Source organism: Lissotriton vulgaris, chromosome 7 (assembly GCF_964263255.1).
Source record: "Lissotriton vulgaris chromosome 7, aLisVul1.2, whole genome shotgun sequence".
NCBI lineage: Eukaryota > Metazoa > Chordata > Amphibia > Caudata > Salamandridae > Lissotriton > Lissotriton vulgaris.
The window spans coordinates 765921450-765946688 of record NC_141695.1 but is presented as its reverse complement, the minus strand read 5'-3'; positions in this window follow the sequence as shown (position 1 = coordinate 765946688).

The window sequence follows — 25239 nt, the reverse complement described above, 5'->3', positions numbered from 1 at the left end:
ACAAATTCATCAGGCAGCTGGTAGCTCTTCCACCAAGTACCCCGTTACTCCTACTGAGATTAGACTTGGGTATTAGGCCAATTGCAGAAGAACTGGGACTTAAACCACTAACTTTCTGGCGACGTTTATGGAGCAGCCAAGAACTTATCAACTACAGAATGGAGCTCCAGGAGTTTTTGACTTTACCAAAAGCCATCAAACCCCCCATGGCTCAGATACATAAAAAGTTCCTGCGAGAGCCTGGACCTACCAGAACTTTGGACTGATCCGGCAAACGCAATGCACCAGGATTCCACGCAAAGCATTGTCAAAACTTTATTATGACCGAAAGCTGGCCAATATTATGGACACCATGCGTGAGGGATCCCTAACGAACTTATTCATTCAAAGTAAAGACTCCTACTTACTGGAATGTGTTCTGGATGGTATAACCCCTGTGCTTACCAGAAAGCTATTTCTGCAATGGAGATATGGCACACTTCTGCTCGGAACATTCACCAGTTCCTGGTCCTCTCCCCCAACTACTGAGCACTGCCCGTCATGTACACACTTCAAAGAAAATGACTTACATGTGGTTTTCTTTTGCAAAGCTTACCAAGGAATTAGGAAATATTGGCTACTCCCCCTTCTTAAAAATCTTGGTTTCAGACAGTTCCTCCCTGCGTACAGAATCCTAAAAACTGATGTGTCACCCCCAATTGTGTTTGCAGTGGCAAAGTATCTAACTGCAATGTGGTTTATTCGTAACCGCCTTTTTAAGATGGACCTGGTCTTTTAACAACTCAACCCTATTACTGATTTTAAGTTCACTCTGATGATGAATTGACTGATGTGTAGTAGTTTATTTTTATAACCAATGTTTTATTGACTTGCCAAAATGTTTTTTATTGTCTGTATATCTTTTATGATCTATAAGATCGAAATAGAGATTGAAATGGATTAAGTTGAATCAATCAGTGCTTGGTCTCTGCTCCACAGAGAGGAACGGAAAGAATGCTAGGCCAACCGTGCCAAATTATTAGGCTCTAAAGAAGAGTGTCATGCAAGCCAACAAATAGTAAGCAACTGATGGGCTCCAAACCCTTTCTGTTAACAACAGTGTCTTGCAAGTGAGACGCATGCGCTAGTGCATCTCCTTGCAGGCTTTACCCTAAAAAACAAGGGGCATTCCTGTATTCCTAGGAACCTGTGCACATTATACAATTTAACAGTAAGGTTTCTTAGGAAAAATTTCTAATAGACTTTATAATGAAATGGTCAATTGGTGAAAATCTCTTAACAAGACAGTTCCACACAAAATATAATTTATGAAAAAACATTTGTTTATAGAATGATAGTTCCAGAAATGACAGGAGAGCTATTTTGAGGAGAGACTTTATATTTTATATGCATTAGTAATTTATAAATGTGTCCCAGCAGATAAAGATGCCAGTTACAAATGATGAAGGTTCTCAACGATGATACAGTGAAGGGAAGGCGCAGTGTGGTGAATAAGTAGGACAAACCCTAAACAATAAAACACACAAATGAGGTTTGGTTGTGTTAGTTCGTAATTTACATATGGACTGCAACTACAAGAAGTGTCTAGTTTGAAAAATAATTTACAATTGTTAGCCTGTTGGATATATGTCAGGAAAACATCAGTCATTTATGAAAAGACCTACATAAAAGGTCGCCTATTTGTAAGCATTAAAAGCAAAACACAGTTGTATGAATAGCAGTGGCGGTTTTGCCTTAGGGCGCCGGGGCTCCGCCCCCGTTACTTTCACCCCTAGGGTCACCATTAGATAAAGGTATTTTTTACACTTTTTCATTTTTTATTTTAAACAATGTATACATACCTCTTATTGTTATTGCTGTGGCACTGATGAGTCTTGTGTCACAGCAAGCGTTGCTTAAAGCTGATCCGGGACCGGTGCATTCCCTAATGCTGCCTGTGGGAGGGTACTGCTGAGTCTATAGTATTTCCCGAGCGGACAAGCTCACAGCCCTGAGGTCTGTGATGTCATCAGCTCGTCAAATACCATAGCCTCGAGGACCAGTCTCCACCCCCTGATGACGTCTGAGTAAAGTTTGCCCCGGGCGCTTCAGGCTGAAGCCCTGTGTCATGTATACCTCTCTGGCCAGGGGGCACACCAAACGCAGCATGACAGATTGGTGATTTAATTCTCTTTATTCACTTATTACAGAGCTGGTCATGGGCGCGCCCGTCCTCGTCCTCTGTCCTAGTCATCAATCCCCACTTCCTGTCCCCTCACCAGATCTGGTGCCCGGTGACCTGGTCACTCTTCATTGGGACCCACAGGGTCCTAGTGCTCACTGGTCAGTCGCCCCTACTGTCAGGTCATGACACCCTGCAGCACCAGGGGCTTCACGTCAGTCAAGGAATGGAGAATATGGTCACCTCCACCCTTTCCCAACTCGTCACAGGGGGGTCCCTCCCTGTGACGAGTTGGGAAGGTGGGATCGAGGCTGCAGGCAGGCAGAAAGCAAAGAAATCGAGTCTGCGCAGTTTGTCATCAGTATTTCTGATGACACACTGCGCACACTCGAGGTGTCTGCCTACCGCGCTCCTGATAGTTGCAGGACGGTGTGGACGCCATTTGGAGCTCCAGTGCCTGTGCTTAACTGGCAATGGCAGTCAGGAGCAGCTGCAGCATTCCAAGTTCAGGCACTGCTGGTGTGCTTCAGTATTACCTAGAGGCAGCTTAGATGGTTCGCTGCAGCCCCAAATCGGTCAGTGGACCAGGCACCAAGTCAAGGTAGGTGCGTAAAAAAAGCTAAGTGGTTGACGCATTTCCAAATAAATACATAATCACATTATCACAGTCAGTAACAAAGCATAATGCTCTGACAGTAACTCCGTAATGTTAAATCGAAGTCCAGACTCTGCCTCAGCCTTACCACCAGCAGCAGCGAGTTTAGTACTTATTTTTAAAATTCCAGCACTGTTGGAGGAAGGGCTAACTCATGTGCTTGGGGGAGAATGGGAGACGAGGGGTATCAGAGGGCAGATATCAGAGTTTATCACTGGGCCATAAAACAGCCACAGTGATTGCACGTTCCAATCTGATGTTGACTTTTTCAAAATGTTTAATGTTCATGTGGCTAAATAGTTGTGCTCCATAGATTGCTGCTGCTTGCACCTGCTTTCTTTTATAATACAAAATATCTTTGCAATAATGAGTAAAAGCATGATCATAATTTTTTTAAAGAATTTACGTCTCAGTTCGTTTTGGAAAACGAATTAGGCAACAGCAGCTTTTTGGTGAAAGCATCAAATCCAATGAATGACTGTGTTAAGTTTCTAAAATCTGGGCACATCAATTTTCGTCTATTTGTCTTTGGGCACTGTCACTGTTAATCATGTTAGTGACATAAACAGACTGAAAGAAGTGCAGTGTGGCTTTTGTTTGGAATCAGGAGGGTTTGGGTGGAACTAGCACCATGTTGCTTCTATGTACATAAACCAGAGGCTTAAGTTGCTGCGAGATTTCTTTCCAGGTCTGTGGAAGAAATTGAGCTCGTGCTGTGAGGTGTAAACCCTCTGCTTGGTGGTGGTGAGGGGCGTGGGGGTCAGGTAGGAAGATAGCACTAGTCAGTGGTCATAAATTAGCAGCAGTGATTACGTGTGCCAGTCTGCAGTCCTAGCCTCAGCATTTGTGAATTAGATTTCACTTCTAATGTGTTCCTGCACATACATTTTTTGTAGCCCTTTTCTGAACTTCTTCAAGCTCAGTCATGGCCTGCATGATGTTTTAAAAAGATCTGTCAACCATGTACTGGAATCTGCTTTATTTTGTTTTAAAATCTTTGTCCATCAATAGATTGAACATCTTTGAGAGATGTTGAAACTTTCTGTGATTTGAAAGCATTGCTTAAAACCGTATTCTATATTTTCATTAAAAATTAAAGTCTGTTCATTTTGGAAAACTTGCTAAACAGCTGCTTTTTGGGTGAAATCATCCAAACCAATGAAGGGCTGTGAAGAGTGCTGTGTGGCCTTTGTGTAGACGCTTCTGGTATCAATTAATCAATCAGGAGTTTGTTAAAGCGCGACTACTCACCCGTGAGAGTCTCATGGTGCTAGGGGTGGGGGGAGTGGGGGGAGGGGGGGTGCAGGTTCCAATCCATCAAGGAGGCGGTCTGTCGAAGAGCCAGGTTTTGAGGTTTCTTGCAAAGATGGGGAGCGATGTTGTCTGTCTGAGGTGGAGCGGAAGGGCGTTCCATGCTTTGGCCGCAAGGAAGGAGAAGGAGCGGCCTCCCGATCTGGTCTTTCTGGTGCGAGGGACCATGGTGTAGGAAAGCTGGGCTGATCGTAGGGTCCTTTGGGGTGCGTGGAATTTGAGTCGGCTGTTCAGGTATGCTGGTCCGGTGCCGTGGAGGGCCTTGTGTGCGTGGGTGAGCATCTTAAAGGTGATTCTCGCCTCGACGGGGAGCCAGTGGAGTGTGCGCAGGTGCTGGGAGATGTGGCAGTGTTTTGGCAGGTTGCGGACCAGTCTTGCGGCGGCGTTCTGGATGTTCTGTAGCTTGCGGATTAGGTTTTTGTTTATTCCGGCGTAGAGTGCGTTGCCGTAGTCGAGTCTGCTGGTGACCAGGGCGTGACTGTCCTTCGGTGTTCGAGGGGGATCCATTTGAAGGTCTTACGAAGGAGGCGGAGGGTGTGGAAGCAGGAAGATGAGACAGAGTTGATCTGGCGGTCCATTTTGAGCTCGGAGTCCAGGATGATTCCCAGGTTGCGTGCGTGGTCTGTGGGGGTTGGCGGGTTTCCGAGGGCGGTGGGCCACCAGGTGTCGCTCCAGGCATCGGGGTTTAGGCCCATGATGAGTACTTCTGTTTTGTTGGTGTTTAGTTAGGCAGCTGTTTTTCATCCATTTGGCGACGGCTTCCATGCCGTCTCGAAAGTTGCGTCTGGCGGTGTTGGGCTTGTTGGATAGGGAGAGGATGAGCTGGGTGTCGACGGGGTATGACATGATGTTGAACCCGTAGGTTCTGACGATGGGGGCAAGTGGAGCCATGTAGACATTGAAGAGCGTCGGGCTGAGGGAGGAGCCCTGGGGGACTCCGCAGGTGGTAGGTGTGGGGTCCGAGAGGAAAGGGGGGAGTCTGACCCGCTGCGTCCTGCCGGAGAGGAAGGAGCAGATCCAGTTGAGGGCCTTGTCCTGGATTCCTGCATCGTAGAGTCTGCGTATTAGGGTGCGGTGGGAGACTGTGTCGAACGCCGCTGATAGGTCGAGGAGGATGAGGGCTACTGTTTCTCCTTTGTCCAGTAAGGTGCGGATGTCGTCTGTTGCAGCGAGGAGGGCGGTTTCCGTACTGTGGTTTTTTCTGAAGCCGGATTGGGAGGAGTCGAGGATGTTGTGTTCTTCAATGAATGTGGCGAGTTGGCTGTTGATGGCTTTCTCGATGACTTTCGCTGGAAACGGGAGCAGAGAGATGGGTCTGTAGTTTTTGAGGTCGGTGGGGTCAGCCGAGGGTTTCTTCAGGAGGAGGTTGACCTCGGCGTGTTTCCAGTCGTCGGGGAATGAGGCGGTCGCCAGGGAGCGGTTGATGGTGTGGCAGAGCATGGGTGCGATGGTGTTGGCGGCTCTGTTGAAGATGTGGTGGGGGCAGGGGTCCGTGGGGGCCCCTGAGTGAATTGACTTCATTGTCTTCAGTGTGTCTTCGGTGGTGAGGGCTGTCCAGTCATCAATCGCTGGTTTCCGGGTGTCGGGGGTGGTTGGTGAGGGTTCAGTGTGTTGGTTTTCTTCATCGAAGTTGTCGTAGATGCTCTTGATTTTGTGGTGGAAAAAGATGCTGAGTTTGTCGCAGAGGTCTTGTGAGGGAGGGATGTCGGTAGACTCGCTGGTGGGTTGGGCGAACTCCTTGATGATGCTGAAGAGTTCCTTGCTGTTGTGTGCGTGGGTGGAGATTCTGTCTTCAATCGCTTTTTTCCTCGTTTCTCTGATGAGTTGATGGTTAGCGTTGGTGGCGGCTCTGAAGTTGTTGTGGGGTTCTGTGGATTTGGTGTTTCTCCCGGTCTTTTCGAGGCGGTGGCATGCGCGCCTGGACTCTCGAAGTTCGGTGGTAAACCATCTGGCTTTCTTGGCACGGGTATTGTTGTTTTTCTTGAGAGGGGCTATGGTGTTGGTGCTGTCCGAGATCCATCTATGCAGGGTTCGGGCTGCGGTGTTGGGGTCGTTGTTTTCCGCAATGGTTGGGGTGGAGTTGTTGAGTGAGGAGGTGAGCTGGTCATTGGTGATTTTGGTCCAGTTTCTTTGTGGAAGCAGGTGCTGGTGTCTGTGGATGGTGGGTGTTCTGAAGGTGAAGTGGACGCAACGATGGTCGGTCCATGGGAGTTCGGTGGTGTGGCTGAAGGTGATGGAGTTTCCTGTAGTGAAGAGGGGGTCGAGGGTGTGTCCTGCTGAGTGCGTGGGCTCGGTCACGATTTGGCGGAGTCCAATGTTGTGGAGGTTGTCCAGGAGACATGTGGTGTTGGGGTCCACTTGATTGTCGAGGTGGAAGTTGAGGTCTCCCAGCAGGGTGTAGTTGGTGGATGCGATGACCTGCGGGGAGATAATGTCCATGATGGAGTTGGCAAAGGGTCCGCGGGGTCAAGGGGGTCGGTAGATGAGGGTTCGTCGGAGGGCGGCGGTGGGGCTGGCCAGTATCTTGAAGTGAAGGTGTTCCATCAGTTTTGTGGACTCGTCAGGGAGTGTGCTCAGTCGGAGGCTGGATTTGTGGACGATGGCGATTCCTTCTCCTGGGTGGGTGGGGTGGTCCTTCCTGGAGATCTTGTATCCTTGGGGGATGGCGTTGGCGATGTCCGGTCCCGAGGTGGTGTTGGTCCAGGTTTCGGTGAAGAATGCTACATCTGGGGTGGTGCTGTTGAGGAAGTCCCAGATTTCTGTGGCGTGTGTGTGGAGCGATCAGACGTGAAGGGGGATGCATTGCAGGGTCTTTGGTTTGCTTGTGTTCTTGTGGACGGGTTGTGCTGGATCCGTGTTCTTGGCGGTGCTGCAGGTGTGCCGGCAGCGGTGACAGCTGAAGTGTCCCTGGGTGTCGGCTGGTGATGCTAGCTTGCAGTTGTTGTTGCAGCCTGGGTTGAGTGCGTGGAGTGCTGCTGGGTCGTAGCGTTGGCGGGGCGGAGGTCCAGGGTTCCTGGTGCTGGTCACGGACGGGTCGCAGATGGGCACAGACGTGCTTGCCTTTGACGCGCCTTCGGTGCACCAGCGGCGCGCCCGCAGCCCGCGGCCGCTGTGCGGCCACGCACTGGCTGCCATTAAGTAGGGGTCGGGGAGGGCTGGACAGCTGGGAGGCTGGAGCGGGGAGGGGAGCTGGATTGGGCCGGTCGCGCTGGGGGGGAGGGGCCACGGGGGCAGCAGCGGCAGGGAAAGGTAAAGGGAGGAAAGACGGGATAACGAAAAAAGGGAAAATAAGCAGAAATAAGGCACAAAAGAGCAGAGATGCAGAAAAGAGCAGAAAGGTGAAAGATAGAAAGGGTAGAAAAACGAGTGAAAACGAGTGAAGGAGCAGAGGGAGAGAAAGGGAAAATGGGCAGAAATAAGGCACAAAAGAGCAGAGGTGCAGAAAGGGGAAAGATAGAAAGGGGAGAAAAACGAGTGAAAACGAGTGAAGGAGCAGAGGGAGAGAAAGGGAAAATGGGCAGAAATAAGGTGCAAAAGAGCAGACGTGCAGAAAGGTGAAAGATAGAAAGGGGAGAAAAACGAGTGAAGGAGCAGAAAGAAAGAAAGGAGACAGAGGTCCACTGGACCACCAAGGATGAGGCGCAGGGAAACCTGTGGGTGGAGGAGGGCCTTGATCACCAACACTCAAGAGTGCAGGGGCACCTCACTTAATGGTGGAGCTGCGAGGATGGGAGAGCAATTTCACTGACAATGAGTCAGTGGTATCACTTAAAGCATGTTGCTGTGCACATAAAGCAGAGCCCGGACTCTGCCTCAGCAGTGAATTACTTGGCTTGGTGCATGAAGTATTTCTTTTCAGCTTTGTGGGGGCAGGGCTGGATCCATAAGAGGGGCAACTAGGGATGCTAGGATTGTTTGCAGCATCAACCCAAGAATGCAATTACTTTGGAGGGGGTGACCCTTGCACTACATTTTGGTGTTTAGTTCAATAAGATGCTCATCCCTCACAATGAATCACTGTCTCCTGGCCATTGGTCAGTCAGATCCTTGAAATAGGTGTGGTAACTGGCATCCAAGTTCGAGGTCTCTCCCACTGAGAAACCGATCACAAAACGTCTTGCCCGCTACACACATTCCTTAGGAAGAAAGTCTGGCTTACCTACAAAGCCAGGAAATTTCCATGGTACTATTACTTTTTGTTCCTTTTATTTAAAAGTTTGCTGGAAAATGAATCCTGTTATCTCATTGTTTGTTAAAAAAAGATTTGCATGGGAAATGGTGACCGACCTCCCAAAAATGATGTATCCCGTTAAAGTGAGCCCCGCTGCTACACCCCCACACACTGCCCAGCCACACCACTTTCAAATTTCACCAGCCGCCACTGATGAGTAGTCCTTCACTGTAAATGAACTGTACATTGCATTACACATGGAGAAGGAAATGTGTCCATGGGGTGACTGTTCCACAGTTCAAATTTGCACTGTGCTCGAGGCTGGTGAGAAAACAATTACTTAAATGTAAATAAAATAATATGAACAACAATGTCTGGTTGAAACAATTCAGCTATAGTACATAATGGCAATCTGCAGGTTTAAAAGTAGTATTCAACAAAAGATGGCCTTTTTATAATTTCAGCATCCAGGCATCAAACGTAATTAACATCAACGTTTCACCCTGAAAATTGTTGCTCTATCATGAGCTGATTTTCCATGATGATAATAACATGTGGATATACCCTCCAGACTGTCTACAGGAGGCTGCCAGGATGCCAAGTGAGTGGTCTGCAGCTCGCCGTCCAGATTCCTAGGTTTGCAAGTGTAGGAATAACATGGAGTAAGATTACCCCAATATTCCCCATTAATTTTGAAAGAACAGTAATTCAATTAGATTACAGACCCTCATATATTCATATAATTGGGCATTTGTTGGTCCCCAATTACTAGGACAATTCTAGTCCCTTCATACCTGACCACTCATCTGGCCTGTCTCCTCTGGACTGTCTTGAGGATGTATCAATTGCTTATAATCCTCATGAAGACCTGTTCACGATAAAGCAACATTTTACCGGTCGAAACATCAATGTTAATTTCATTTGATGCTTGGATGATGAATTTGCGGTAAAGTAGACCAGGACATGGTATGAATTGTGACAGACTGCTATAGAGCCTGGGTCATGTCTAGGTTCTTGCCTACCACGACCATTGACTATCATTGGCGCTTTGTGCTTTTTGGCACTATTTTCACTTACATCCTATAAATTAATTTCTCTGGTTCCCCTCATTGGAATTTCGTTGTTTACATGGTATTTCTCTTGTTCTCTGTTTTTATAAATGTAAGTGGGATTTTTCTTGTGGTCTGTATTTGGCTTTTTGTTTCTAACTGTTAGATACTTCTACATTCTTTATTAATTTTTGATAAGTTAAGCCTTCCTGTTCTATGCCAAAGCTATCATGAGTTGAGTTCAGGTTTGAATTACTATAACCTATGTCAGAACCTAATAGGTTAGTGACTTTTTTAATTGTGAATGGCTACCATCCACCCCAATTTTTTAATTCGCTTTCTTACAGCCATAGTGTATGGTCCAGGAAAATACACAAATGACACAGGGAGTTAAATCTCACCTTTGGACTGCAATATATGTTGCTCAATCCACTAGACCACTAGGCTGACAAGGAAAATATGTATTCAGGCCTACTTGTTTAGCTTGATTGCTGAAACCTTTTAAAGCTGACTGTGGACATCTCAAAATACCCTTTTTACCAGGAAAGAACCTTACATTTAGCCCATAAGGTAAACTGCCTCATATTTAAAAATGGCACATGCATATTATGCATATGCACAAGACTAACGCACAGTTCGCGACCGGCGTTCTGGGAGGAAGCCTCGTTTCTCGTTCCACTCGGTAAGCTCCCACAGCCTTTCATACATTAGTAGCGTAAACTTTGGCCTGCATTAGTTTTTTCAGTAGTGCTAATGCATTGAATTTATTTCAGCTTCATGTGAGTGTCAATCGATTTGAAGTTTCGATCAAAACATTCCCAAGACTGATTACGGCTACAACCTTTAAGGTACATTCACGCACTTTTGGTATTCAGACAGTTTATTTTGAATCTCTCACGCAAATTAGTAGATTAAACCTTTCATTTCGTTTTACAGTTTTCCATCCATCAGACCGTTTTCAGCTTTTGGCTATTTGCCAATTTAGCACCGTGAATCTTAAGGTATTTACACCTTATCTACATGCCGTTATTTCCACATTGCTCACAAGGGGGGACCCAGGGAGAGCCATACGCGAGCTGGTCTTTCCCTGGGTGCGTTCGCGCGAGGGATCTGGGAGCAGGTGGGGGTGATTAGGGGAGGGCATAAAGGGAAGGCAGGCGGCTGATTGGGGAAGTGCGTAGCGAGGCAGGGGAAGGCAGGTTTCCTTTTTGCTCCTTTGCTGGTGTCGCGTTACCTGAGGGGGACATGGAGGAGGCGGCGGAGGTCCGACGGGCTGTCCAGACCCTGTGTGCGGCGGGACGAGAGGACCTGCTGCGGCCGGGAGTGCCGGCGGAGGCGTGGGTAGGGTTGTCCCGCCCCTGCCTCGCAAGGCTTCACTGGGCGTGTCGCGGGCGGTGACTGCTTGTCAGTCACCCGGCCCGGAGGCAGACGAGGACGACGACGGAGACGCTGCCATGCCGGCGGCGCAGCCCATGCCGGCCCTGGCCCCCGCAGTGTTGTAGCCCCCGCCCGCTGACCCGGGCGCCCACCAGCAGGTATGTCTTGTGCCTTTGCAGTGTGCTGGCTTGCGTGGGGCGCCCGGGGGGAGGCGGGGGCGCTCCGTGGGACGGCCAACTCAGCGCTTGGGCGGGGCCCCCCCGGGGAAGGCTAGGAAGCCTTCGGTGGGGCCTGGTAATCGACGGGGGAGGAGTCTCAAACCTAGGAGCCTCCCCCGGGTCCATGCTCAGGCTGAGGTCTTCGGGGGCCATCCCACCCCGGGTTCTGGGTTGTTTGAAGGGGCCTCACCCTGTTTATGGGTAAACGGCCAATGCTATTTGCTGTCCCCTGCGCCTGCTGGGTTGGGGCTGGCCCAACCCCCTTTGCCTGGTGGTGGGGATTCAGGTTGCTCTGCTGTTGGGGCGCCCCATGCTGTTCCGCCTGACAGTGCCTCCTCCCGGGGGGCTCCTGTGGCCCCCGGGGCCATACTGTTCAATGATGTGCTCCCCCCCAACGTCCCGGTCCCCTGGGTCCACGACTCCCGGTCTTGCTGGCCCCCGCCCTGCCCCGCAGCAGTCTCTGGTGTCTGGTGGGATGGATTCGGACCTTTGGGGGGCGTCCACTGCCCCCAGTCAGGTTTTGTACCCGGGTTCTCGAGAGATGCTCAGTGCTCCACTAGTTAGCTTGGCCTCCGGGTTAGGTGGTGCCCCTGTGTTTGCGTCGGTGGCTGGTTCATTGGGGACGGTTTCCCTTGGCTCCCTGGGGGGCGGCATGCTTGCAGGTCCTTCACAATATGGCTTGAGCGGCCGCAGTTTTCATGTTGCGTCTCCAGCTGGGCGGCTGTTGGCCGGTTCTGCGGGCTCGGGAACTGTCCCTATGGCTGTTTCCAGTAGTGGGATCACGGGAGAGTCATCTGGAGCGGATCTCTCTTCTGCAGCGTTGCGCGCGCGGAGCTTTCATGACATTGACTGGCAGTTTTATCATGGGGGAATTGGTGATGGGGCGCTGCCAAGTGGCAGTGCAGAAGTTTCATTTTCTGGGGATGTTTCACATATGAATGTACAAGATGATGATTTGGAAGAAGGGGAATTGCGTGACAAGGAGGTTGGGCTTTTGGCAGCACGGGCCCAGAGGGGTGGGACGGGGCAACTCCCTGTTTCTCGTATTTTGCAGGAGTCAGGTGCGGGCCACGCAGCGGTACGTGAGACAGCAAGGAGTAGACCTTCTCGAGGGGCTCATGTTGAAGTTCAGCAGAATTCGGCACCATTGCCAAGAGGTAAGGATAGTTGGTGGGCTGTGTGGCAACCAGGGGAGAGTCTCCCGGCTAAGCGTACCAGATCAATAGGTACGGGTGATGGGGTTGTTCGTGAGCTAGTCGCTCTGGCACCGGGGCTTGAGCGGCCGGTGAGTCTGAATGTTTCTGATGTGCAAATTACAGGGGAAGTTTCTAAGGTTGGGGGTGGGGTGGCTGTTCCCAAGCCAGTTGCGGAGGATAGTATCCTGCCGAAGAAGTTGCCTTATTCTGGAGTGGGGATGCCTTTGGGGTCTCATTTGTCTGAAAAAACCAAAACTCGCATCTGGAATGGTGAATTTGTGGATGTCTTTCGGCTTCTCCATAGAGATGTACAAGCTAAGGAGGGGTCGAAAGAGGAGGAGTTGAAGTTGGCTCGGAGGCCTCGAGTTCCGTGGTCTATTGAGAATTGGACTTCGGCCTTTTTAATTTATGCCAGCGTGTATAGCCAGCGTCATCCGAGTAAGGCAGTGGACATGTTCAAATATGCTGACGTCATCCGTAAGGCACATGGTTATTTTGGGGGCTTGGCATGGTTGTCGTACGACGAGGAGTTCCGGGCTCGTATGAGTGTGTTCCCAGAGCGTTCCTGGGGTGAGGTCGATGCGGAGTTGTGGCTACAGTGGATGGCGTCTGCTCAACCGCCTGCTACGACCCACACGGCTAGCGGGCAGCCGGTGCATTATCGGCCCTTTCAGTTTTGCCCCGCTCTCCCTGGGGCGGGGGGTTGGGGCAGAGAGCAGTCCTCCTCCTCTGGAGCGTGCTGGCATTTTAACAGGGGTTCGTGTAACCGGCCGGCATGCAGATATAAACATGAGTGTGCACAGTGCGGAGGCCGGCATGCTCTCACGCAGTGTTTTCCCAGACAGCGTTTTGGAGACCAGGGGAGGGGTTCAGGGGGCAGGGGACAACCTCAGCAATTTGTACATAAGGGCTCCTACTCCTATTAAGCAGGACGTTTTGGATTTGTGGTTGGAGGACTACCCTGACGTTGAGGCTGCTAAGACTTTGTCCTGGGGTTTTCAGAGTTGGGTTCCGGATTGGGTACCAGGGTCCCCGGGTGGGCCGGTGGTCTGACAATCTGAAGTCTGCGAAGGAGTGCCCTCAGGTTGTGCAGAAGAAGCTGGATGCTGAGCTTGCGGCAGGTCGGATTGCTGGTCCTTTTCTGGGTTGCCCCCTCCCTGATTTGATCGTCTCCCCGCTGGGTGTGGTACCGAAAAAGGCAGTTGGGGAATTTCGCCTTATACACCATCTGTCTTGGCCTGAGGGTGCATCCATCAACGATTTCATTGACCCAGCTGACTCAAGTGTGACATATGCTTCCGTGGATGACGCCTTGCGGCTCGTTCGCACTGCAGGACTTGGGGCTTTGCTGGCAAAGAGTGACATTCAGTCAGCTTTCCGGCTCCTGCCCATTCATCCTTGGGATTTTGGTCTCTTGGGCATGCATTTTGGTGACTGTTTTTATGTCGATAAAGTGTTACCCATGGGCTGCTCGGTCTCATGTTCCCTCTTTGAGACCTTCAGTACATTCCTGCAGTGGCGATTCACTTTTGTCAGCGGCCATGTTCTGGTCTGCCATTACCTTGATGATTTTCTTTTCATTGGTGAGGGTCATTCTGGGCAGTGTCAGTCGGCTTTGGCAATTTTTCAGGCTATGACTTCGGAATTGGGCCTCCCTTTGGCGCCGGATAAAACAGAAGGTCCTTGTACATCCCTGACTTTCCTAGGGATTGAAATTGATACTACATCTATGATGGCGCGATTGCCTGCTGCTAAAGTGCGGGAGATGTCTGATTTCCTCAGATGGGTGTTGGGTGAACGCAAATTAGAACTGATTTTGGGGTACCTCAATTTTGCTTGTCGGGTTGTACGGGCGGGTCGGACGTTTTATCGACGTCTGGGCCTCTCGATGTCCGGCGCCAGCCTGCCTCATCATCGGGTGCGCATTACAACTGCTGTCCGTGCTGATCTGACTATCTGGTTGAGTTTCCTGCAAGATTTCAATGGCATGTCCTTGTTTTTTGCGGATGAGGACATTGTGTGGCAGGTGCAGCTTTTCACGGATGCATCGGGAGCTCACGGCTTCGGCATTTTTTGGGAAGGTCGTTGGTGCGCGGCCAGCTGGCCAAAGCATTGGAAGGATCAGGGTCGCAGCATTGCGTTTTTGGAACTCTTCCCGTTGTTGGTTGCTCTGTTTATCTGGGGTCAGGAATTTCAGAATCGCTCCGTATTGTTCCATGTGGACAACATGGCAGTAGTGGACTTGGTTAATAGACAGAGGGCCCGCGATTTGCGTGTCTTGAGGCTCCTGCGCGCCTTCATGTTGCGGTGTCTACAACTGAATATTGTCTTTAAGGCTAGGCATGTTCCTGGGGCCACTAATTGCATCGCTGATTCTTTATCTCGCTTTCAGTGGTCCGAATTCTGCAAATTGGCTCCTGGGGCGGACCTGGAACCGACGGCGATCCCACAGTACGTATGGGACTTGGGGGATTGAGGGTACACCAGTTGGTGGAACATTCAGTGGCTGTCTCTACACGGCGGAGTTATTTGAAGGCCTGGCATGAGTTTTTGCAGTTTGGTGAGGAGATGGGGGGTACGGTCTGGGCTGGGTTATCTGATGAACAATTCTTATTGCAGTTTGTTTTGCATTTAGCGGACAGAGGCCTCTCTCACACGACCATTTTGGGCAAGTTAGCCGGGGTGTCTTTTTATGGTCAGCTTTGGTGGGGGAGGGATCCTGTTGGGGGGGTGTTGGTTCGTAAGGTTCTAAAGGGTTGGGTAGGCTCCAAGCCGGTGGTCAAAAGCTACGGCAGCCGGTGACCTTTGATTTTCTTCAGCTGCTTTTATCGCAGTTGGAGGTGTGCTGCTATGATGCTTTTGAGTGCCACAAATTTCGTTTGTGTTTTGTGTGGTTATTCTTTGGTGCATTCCGGGCCTCTGAACTGCTGGGTTTGAGGGGTAGAGTGGGTATGACCAGTAGCGAGGTGGTGGTGGAGCATGACAGGGTGCGTTTGTGGCTGAGGATGTCCAAAACTGATCAGATGGGGAGGGGTAAGTGGGTGTTTCTGGGTAGGAGTGGTGTGTCTGCTTGCTGCCCTGTGGGGGAATGGGAGGTTTTTGTGTCTTCTCCTCATTTTGCCCCGGGGGCAATTTTTTGTCATGCTGATGGCAGCCCCATCCTTGTTTCTCAGTTGTTAGCTGTCCTCCGCAAGGTGTTGTCGGGCCTGGGGAGGGATCCTTCTCAGTTCGGCACTCATTCCTTCAGGATTGGGGCGGCGACAGAGTCCGCCAGGTTGGGGTGGGATTGGTCTCAGATTCGTCGCATTGGGCACTGGCGCTCAAGATGTTGTGAGAAATATGTGAGAAAGTAGTCCTCCTTTGCTTTGCCTAACATTTCTTTTTCTCCTAGGTCCTTGGCCCTCAGTCGCCGGATGCAAAAGGAGGGTGTGGATCCTGGGGCACTCTTTTGTTAAACGGGCCGCTGTGGCCGCTGCACGTCAGCTTTGTGGGAGATCTCTTGGTTTAAGCAGTCTGACGCACGAAGTCTCCTGGCATGGCACAGGGGGCATGCGCTGGGGCGGTCTCTTTCCCGCCTTGGCTTCTCTAATTTCAAAGGGTTTGGGGGGCCCTCCGGATCTACTGGTGTTGCATCTTGGGGAAAACGACTTAGTTTCTCTCTCTGGTTTGACTCTGTTAAAGTTAATGAAACAAGATCTAGAAGTCATCAAGACCACATGGGTGAGCACCATGGTGATATGGACTGAGTTCGTTCCTCGATTACAATGGAATGGGGCGAGGAGCTATTCAGCCATGGAGAAGGCAAGACGCAAAGTGAATAGAACAATGAGACTCTTTTGTAATCATTTATGTATATACAATTTGGCTCATCATCATTTGAAAGTTTCAGAGACTCATTTATTCTGTGAGGACGGGGTCCATCTGTCTACTTTAGGCATTTCTTTTTACCTTCTGGAGCTCAGAGATTTGATTGCTAAAGTTCTTCAGGTGCAGTTATGGTGTGCTCCTTCCCTTCCTCCTTTGGGTGGGGCAGGAAAACGCTAAAGGTTTTCCTGGGTGGCGGTTTTTGCTAGTGGGGTGGGCAGCCTGGAGCGGGTTGGCCATCCTGAAGGGTAGCTCGTTGGGTAATCCTGGGGGTATTAGGCAAGAGTTAGTTTCTGGTTCTGTTAGGTAGGGAGTTTAGGCATACTGTGTAGATTGAAATGTCATGAAATAAATAAATAATGAATGTGTTCAAGAAATGTATTATGCACCTGTCTTAAATTAAAGTGGCCTTTCTTGCTCCTTGAAGAAGTGTGGACAGTGATTTCTTGCGCAAGGGGGGACCCAGGGAGAGCCAGGCGCGAGCTGGTCTTTCCCTGGGTGCGTTCGCGCGAGGGATCTGGGAGCAGGTGGGGGTGATTAGGGGAGGGCATAAAGGGAAGGCAGGCGGCTGATTGGGGAAGTGCGTAGCGAGGCAGGGGAAGGGAGGTTTCCTTTTTGCCCCACCCACCCTCCCTGTATTCCTTTAGTTAGGCTTTACTTGTGGTGCTCTAGGTGCTGCTCTGGTCTTCTGGCTTTGCCACTGTTACGACAGGTGTGTCTGTTCTTGTAGGAGGCGGTTTTTGCTAGTGGGGTGGGCAGCCTGGAGCGGGTTGGCCATCCTGAAGGGTAGCTCGTTGGGTAATCCTGGGGGTATTAGGCAAGAGTTAGTTTCGGGTTCTGCTAGGTAGGGAGTTTAGGCATACTGTGTAGATTGAAATGTCATGAAATAAATAAATAATGAATGTGTTCAAGAAATGTATTATGCACCTGTCTTAAATTAAAGTGGCCTTTCTTGCTCCTTGAAGAAGTGTGGACAGTGATTTCTTGCGCGACGAAGGTGCTGCACATTTTCTAAGAGGTCTCCTCATTTTACCAATTTTCATCCTTTTTGGTTTTAGCATGCTGCACTGACTTGGCTTACTGTTCCATTGGTGTCACTATTACTCCACACTTCACCATTTATTCAAAGTCACTCCATTTTCCTTCATCCTTCTTTCCCCTTTCTTGAGCCCTGGCTTTCAGCCACTGTCAGCTTATAATTTAACTACAAGCATTGTCAATGTTTACTATTATGCACTAATCATGTAACTCATACATGTTATAGATCCCCCTGACGAAGGGCCAGTGTTTTAGGCCTGAAATGCATTGGGAACATCTTTGAAAATAGATCCAATACTCTGCATTCAACTCAAGCTATATAATTTTCATTTGGAAATGCTCTGCATGACATTGGAATAAACCACGCAGATTCCTTCAACTTGTGGAATTCATGAAGATTTTTTAAAAAGTCATTATCATTGTTGTATTTGATTCAGTTCTTTGATTACTTTTCATGAAATGTATAAAGCTTTTCACTAAATTTGGATTACTGTTGACATTTAGACCGTACACTTAATAGTGACACTATAGTAGTGCACTAAGTTTATCTAGATATTCACTTGTCTAGTTTTTTCCTTTCACATGCATATTAACTAGCATTTTGTGCAAACTGGTGCAAAATGTATATTTGGGATTTACTTTGCAGCACAAAACTTGATTTACACTCGAAATTAGCCCAATACTAATGCAAACTAGTGCCAGGGTTTCATTTTATTGCTTTGCTCCAAGGAGGCGTATCATGGGAGGGACATGGCCATTTCTATGCAGCTACACATGGATTGTGATGCAGAGCCCCGTCAACTAACATATATATGTGGACATGGATTTGTGCCAAAACCTAACGTCTCTTTAATGTTGATATTAAAATGCAGAAATCTTTGACTTTTTCCAAGCTTTTCCAACTTCGTATAGTGCTGCACTGTGGGAAAAGTCTAAAACTTTGTCTAGGCATTGTATTTAATTCTTCCAGCACAAAACCAATGCTAGAGATGACACAGAAACACTTTGGTGCAAAGGTATGTGCATGATGAAAAGTATCCTGATTTTGTGCCACTGCTAGGGTGAGGACTGGACAGCGCCATATCTTAGTAATGTAACACTGTTCTGCAATCTCTTTGTCACCCAAAGTGGTGCAGCAACTCTGGTTGCATGAATTTTTATTAAAACTACCCCTTAGTGTTGCTAAGTACCAAGAGTGACTAGCACTCAAAAGCTATTTTCATTTTAATTGTAAAGGGCTAAAGCTGTTCCTGTGCAGGAAACTGTTCTGAATACAATACGGTGTCTCCTAACTAAGGTTTGAGATAAATCACAGGAATTATTCAACCACTACCTTTATTTATTATGTATTAAAATCCAAATCCAATAATTGGTGAAGTAGGAGTGTTGATAAATATTTAGATAAAGTGACTTTAAAAAAGTTAAACTTGGCTGACTGAGCTTCCAGTAGGGTGTATAGCATTAGTCTTCCAGCAGCTAACCTCTGTGAGTTTACCCCCTTAATTAGGTGTACAAACTACACTCAGAAAAGAAACAATGACTTTTGCCTTTTATTAGGGAACCATGAGTATGTTGCACATGACTCTCTTCTCAGCTCAGGAATAACAGTTGGGGAGGATTCAAAAGCTTCATTAACTTGAATGGAACCAGTGTGAGGCCTGGCCATTCAGAGTCAAGTGTAAGTGCACAACTGTTGAAGAGAAGCCTTTGTTTCCAGGGCCAACTGTGTCCAGCCTGGCACCAACACAGTGGGCGAGGGAACACACACCTGGCTGGAACAACAGAAATCACCAAGGATAGAAGGGTGATGCCATGTTGGATTTTACTCAGAAGAGTGCATTGTGGGATAGTTTGCAGTAAGATAAAGAAGATGTGCAGCAAAAGTGGGAATGTTTATTACTGGAAACTGTTTTGATATTGTTAATAGAGGCTCTAGGGGTCACCGCATCCACTTGCTAGTGAACCCTTATAATTGTGGCACCTCATCCACAGGTCAGCAGACACATCTGGATGGTCAGAACAACACAGGACAACTTGACCTACAGTCTGTAACTTATCCAGAGAGCTGACGAGCTAGACCTGTTACACCTGCAACCAGGACTGAGAAGTAGACTCCAAGCATCAGTTGCTAACATCCAGTGTGGCTACAGGGACACAACAAACTACAAGTGTCTTTTTTAGTACAGCCAGCTTATCAGAAGCAAGAGAGCACGAGCTTGTGGCCTCTGCTAACTTTTAAATGTTGTCCATGCAGTCCTTGGAGTCTTATAAGAGACTAAGAGGACCTGCTCCAGAAAGTCTAAAAAGTTGGGCATTGGAAAACTCTTGGACTTCCAAGACATTTGGAGCATCTGCGAGATCTGAGAACAAAGGTGTCTGACTTCAAGAGTGTGTTATGGGGTACAGCTTCTAAACTTACCCAGCTGGAGGATTTTGAGCTCCAAACAAAACGATATTTTGTGTTGCCTTGTGTAAAAAAGATGGCTGTTAAGAGAAAAAACATTTGCAGGAGCACAAACAAAATGTGATCTACCCGAGCAGGATTACTTTTACACAGTCACTTGAAAAGTAATTTCGTGTTAAAAAACTGTTTGGATAGAATATGAATGTGAACTGCATGTTCCTCATTTATTTATTTTTTTGCTTTACACAGAGGAACTGCCATAGAGAGAGAGGCTACTGTACATACATTATCAACTTTCCCTTCCAGTCTTGGAGATTCCTCCTTGTGCTTTGTCCCTGGTCACTCGCATCTTCCTTTGTCTGCAGTCTCTGTTGCAACATCCACCTGTAAAGGCTTTAATCTTTACTTTTTTTGTTTGGAAAATCAGGTTCGGTCAGGGCAGTACTTTGCAAATGTTTGTGTGTGAAGAAACAGAATTTTTGTTCCTTTTTTATTTTTTCAATTTTGTTTGTTTGGCTACTGATGGCTTGGAGTTCAGTTAGGGAAGGAGGCCAATGTGAGATTAAGGGAAAATTGAATTTTTTGTACGGTGAAGGCCTGGAGTTCAAAATATATCCTCAAGTTCCTTGTGGTTTTGTAAATTTTGTATAGGTTTGACATCATACTGTGGTGTTTTTTACTTTTTGTGTCCAAGTCTGCTTCAATATATTTTTAATGCATTTGCACATTCACACTGCTTCTGCACTTGAGATTGTTTTATCATTGAGGGGTTTGTAGATGACCTTGTATCCAGGCCAAGCTCAGGTTATTTTTTGCTGGCTAGGGTTTGATTGGCTCCAGGAGTTTATTTTCCTTTTCCTCCCTATGTACTTGCCCACCAATTTTCTGTGTATGTTTACATGAGATGGTTGTCTAATTATTTTATTCAAAAATATTTCGCAGGAGCAACTGTTTGACTTGTGGTGTTTGTATTTCAGGCATTTTAAAACTTTATATAAATCTTTTCTCACTGTTTAAATTTCGCAAAATTGTTTTCTTTTCTTTCACATTGTTGTTGCTGCTTTTCTGATGGTGTACTAAGGCCTATAGTTAGACCCAGTTACATATTTGTGTATATTTGTGCAATATTTCCCTGGGATCATTCAGGTTTTTGTGTATGAATAAGGAGGGAGGGATTCAGCCAGGGTAGGACAACCATCTTCTATTTGTTTTCATGACTCATTCTTCTTTGCTGGCCATATGGTGGACACCGTTTTGTGGAGCAATAGTGTGTGTGTGTGTTTGTGTATTTGTTTTTGTGAGGGTGTATTTGTGTGTTTGTGTGTGTGTGTGTGTGTGTGTGTGTGAGATAGGTGGCCATTTTAGCAGTGAACTGGATTTTTTTCAGTTGCAAAGTACCCAATCGTTGCAGGAAAGTAGACAACAGGAGCCAAAGCCAGCAACAGTTCTTCCTGAAGTAGGTACATTTAACTTCACTATCTCCAGCAAGAAAAAGAAATGGTATTCCACCATCTTCTCCAAGCCCCCCTTCTGATGATCTATACATGGATTGGACACCGGCCAAGCCCCAGAATGCCCCGAGAGACAAGCGAAAAGGTAAGTTCAAGAAAGCATCTGAATTCTGGAAAATAACAGTGATACCAATAAGCCAGTGGTTGTCAGTGTGGAGGGTGGCTTAGGGGAGACCAAGATTACCTCTCCTACTCAATCTGCTGAGAGGGATGTGGTTTCCTCACAACCAATGGCGGCTTCCATATTTGTAAGATCCCCACCGAGACCTGCCTCCACCACTACCACAATCAAAGTACACCCTACAGAGAGGCAAACAACACAGCCACCTACCTCCAGTTCTACAGGCATTGGCAGTGGTAAACTAAAAAAGTTCTCCTCCCAGTTGGGATGTCTTTAAGATTAGCAATCAAGAGGATAACATTGCAGTATGCTCCATTTACAACAAGTGTTCATTGAGGTAAGGGAGGTTCATACTACAGTACTTTAGGCCAAATGTCACATCAGGAAAAAACATCAAACAACAGTCTGGTAAGACAGCTACTGGTGGTGACGAGAGAGGGGAAGCAGCTCAGTCCACAGTGATAGACCTCTCCCAGTTCGCTGAAATGAACAATATCCTGAACATCTCCTAATCGGGCTTCAGAAGCAGCCAGAGCACTGAGACCACCCTCCTAACTGCTACAGATGACATTCACACCCTCTTTGACTGAGGCAAAACTGTAGTACTCATCTTCCAGGACCTCCCGGCCACCTTTGAAACTGTCTCCCACCACACCCTCTGCGCAAAACTCCACAACGCCGCCATCCATGACAAAGCCCTCAAATTAATCTGCTCCTTCCTCCCCGGCCAAACACAGACAGTCAGACTTCCACTGTTCAGATCAGAACCCTCAGAGATCAGCTGCAGAGTGCCTCAGGGATCCTCACCCCACCCTCTTCAACATCTTCATTGCCCCGCTTGGAGCATCGTCAGAAGCCACAGACAAAGCATTGTCTCCTACCCCGATGATACCCAGCTGATTCTCTTCTTCACAGCCGACCACACAGCCACCAAGAGAAACTTTTACAATGGGATTAAGGCAGTCGCCACCTGGATGAAGTCCTGAACCTGGGATCTTACCCCTCCTCCTGCTTGGTGGCCCGCAGCACTTAAAATTCCCCCACACCGATGGACCATGCACAAAACCTCTGCATCATCCTGGACTCCTCGCTCTTAATGAACTACCAAATCAACATTGTGATATCAGTCTGCTTTCACACGTTCTGCCTCCTTCGTAATATCTTCAGGTGGATGCCCACTGAGTCCAGAAAATTGGTCACCCATGTTCTTGTCAGTAGCAGACTCTACCACAGCAATGTACCCTATGCAAGCACCACCCGGAAACTCCTTATGGAAACTGCGTACCATCCACAATGCCTCCACCAGATTCATCCTAAACACCCTACACTGCAACCATATCACCAGACACCTGAGAGATCTTCACTGGCTACCTGTCAACAAGTAGAGAAAGTCTTTGGCCCGCACTCCTTGTTTCTATTCCTTTTTATCAATGGTGATCTCTTTGGGGGAGCAATCCTGCTTTGCTCTACGTCCTAAAGCGCTGGGTAAACAACATAGCCATCGCTGATATGGGTAATATCAGTCCCAGGATGCATCACACCATGTAAGATGAAATAATCATCGTGAGCCAATTTAATCATTGTTCCATGATTTTTATTGTTCGTGAGTTGAGGTTGCAGAACGGGGTAATTTCAATTTTCAAATGCGTGCATTATGCTCAAGGGCCTTGAATGCGTGCTTTATGCTCAAGCGCCTTGAATACAGTGTTTATCATGGAATATCTTATTGGGCAGAGGATTATTTAAAAAATTCCCTAGAGTGTCATTGTAGATCAGGTTACTTGGTAGCACATTCCGAAAGCGTTTCTTTACGCTTTTAGAGGGAAAGCGTGGTTTATAGGATATTTGACATGACAGATATAGAAGGTGTTTAACGTTGCCTGTTGAAATAACTACACAGCATACTAATGACAATTCTTTTGATGTTTAACATTTTAAGAAAAGAACCCCTGACAAAGGGCCGGTCAGGCCCGAAATGCATTGGGTCAAGCTTTTTCACAGTTGCTAAATGTACTGGGAATTTCGACATGCTGTATTCAAGGCGCTTGAGCATAATGCAACGCATTTGAAACTTGAAATTACCTCGTTCTGCAACCTCAACTGACGAACAATAAAAAGCATGGAACATTGATTAAATTGGCTTATGATGATTCCTTCATCTTACATGGCATGATGCATCCTGGGACTGATATTACCCATATCAGCGATAGCTACCTGTCAACAAGAGAACCACCTTTGAGCTTCTCATGCACACATACAAAGCCCTCCACAATGCCAAACCTGCATACCTTAACCACCGTCTCTCCTTCTACACCCCCACCAGACATCTCTGCTCCACCCAACTGGCACTGGACACCGTCGCAAGGATCTGTAAGACCACGGCTGGAAGAGGAACCTTTTCCTACCTCATTTCGAAGACCTAGAACTCCCTGCCTCTGCACCTCAAACAATCGCCATCGCTGCCACAATTCAAGAAGGACCTCAAGACCTGGCTCTTCAACTGAACCGCAGACCCAGCCCCTCTTCCCAATGCCTTGAGACCCTCACGGTTGAGTAGTTGAGCTTTGTAAGTCCTTGATTGATTGATTTAACCTACATTTCATACCACAAGTAAACACTGTTTCTAAAACAGCACAGGAAGACGATGGTGGCAATTGGTCAAACTCAATTATGTTAACTGATGAACTTCTGGGTGAACTGACTGAGTTTGAGGATGAACTCTACTTCCCTGAATAAATATTAGCCCACAACCTAATTTGCATATATTATTCTTGAACTGCTCAAAAAATATATAGAAGAACATTTATATATTTGGTGTATGACTGACTTAAGCAGCCCCATTTATTTAATCACAGGTATGGAGTGGACTAGTGTACACACAAGACATCTCCCCATTTGCTTGAAGGACATAAAACAATGCCGCCCACCCTTCTTTTGGTTATACCCTAGCAGGGCTGCTAGTTAACATAATTAATTATACAAGATTGCTAGTGAGTGTCACTTCCATGGGAAAAGAGACGTATTAGACTATGTGCAACAAACTTGGAACAGGTAACTATTGCACCAATAAGTAATATATTGAGTGATTGATGATGCTTGTTGTGGCTGGGAAGGTGTTGTAACTAATTTGTAAACTTGATGTGTAATGTTTAGGGCCTGAGGGATGTTTCTTCCTGAAGGATTGACTTGCTTGCTTTCACATTTCTAATTACATACATGATCCACTCCTTCCATGTAATTCTTTTTTTCAGGTTATTCTGAGGCCAGTCAGTTTTGTTTCAAAACTCCACTAATTGATAACATGTATTTGCTCTTCTTGTTTAACTCTACAGGTCTATCTCATTCAGATTGGGAGTTGGAACAGAACTACCAGAACAGCCAGAAGAATGATGTTGGGAACAATGCCTATCTACTTCAATGGAGAACAAACAAAATGACTCACAGAGGCCTCCTCCTGTGAACTAGAGAGAGGTGAATTGATTAGGAAAATGCAGAGTAGTGGGCTGGATGGAATTGTAAACTCTAATTATATGGTGTGGTCTGCGGGGAATGTCACTGGACACATTACACATGATGGCCACACACTGCTAAATGTTATTGACTTTTATGAGATTGATCATCCAGGTACATGCAGCTACCTACTTGTCTGGGATTGGTGGTCAAAGATTGTTCTCACTTCTCAGCTAAACAAACATAAGTTCAACAGTCTATGAACTTCCCTCTAGACCCTCATCCACCATAAGGCTTACCCTGACTCTACAATATTGACATTTTATTTTTTGCATTCGACAGGCCTTCTCTTCTTCTGCATGAGCTCCTGCTCACTGGACCAGTTCAAGAAGAATGCTGATCCTCCATCCACTTTGGCATTTATACAGTAGAATTTTTTTTTCTTAATAGTAACATTTTTTAGAACTGTCTGCGTCCTCCCTATTTTGTATATTCAACCCTAGCTAACATAGCAATCACACAGCTTGGGACTCTGGGACTGAAGGACTGTTGCAACTTGGTGACTTTAATGCGTCATTGCCTCCATGATAGATGTGATAATAGTGTGCTGCTCATCGACTCTGTTTGTGTTTGTCTCACCTTTTCCCAACTCCCTTTACCCATCCATTTATAAAACCCCGAATCTTAATCCTCTTCCCCAAGGCTGTGCTATC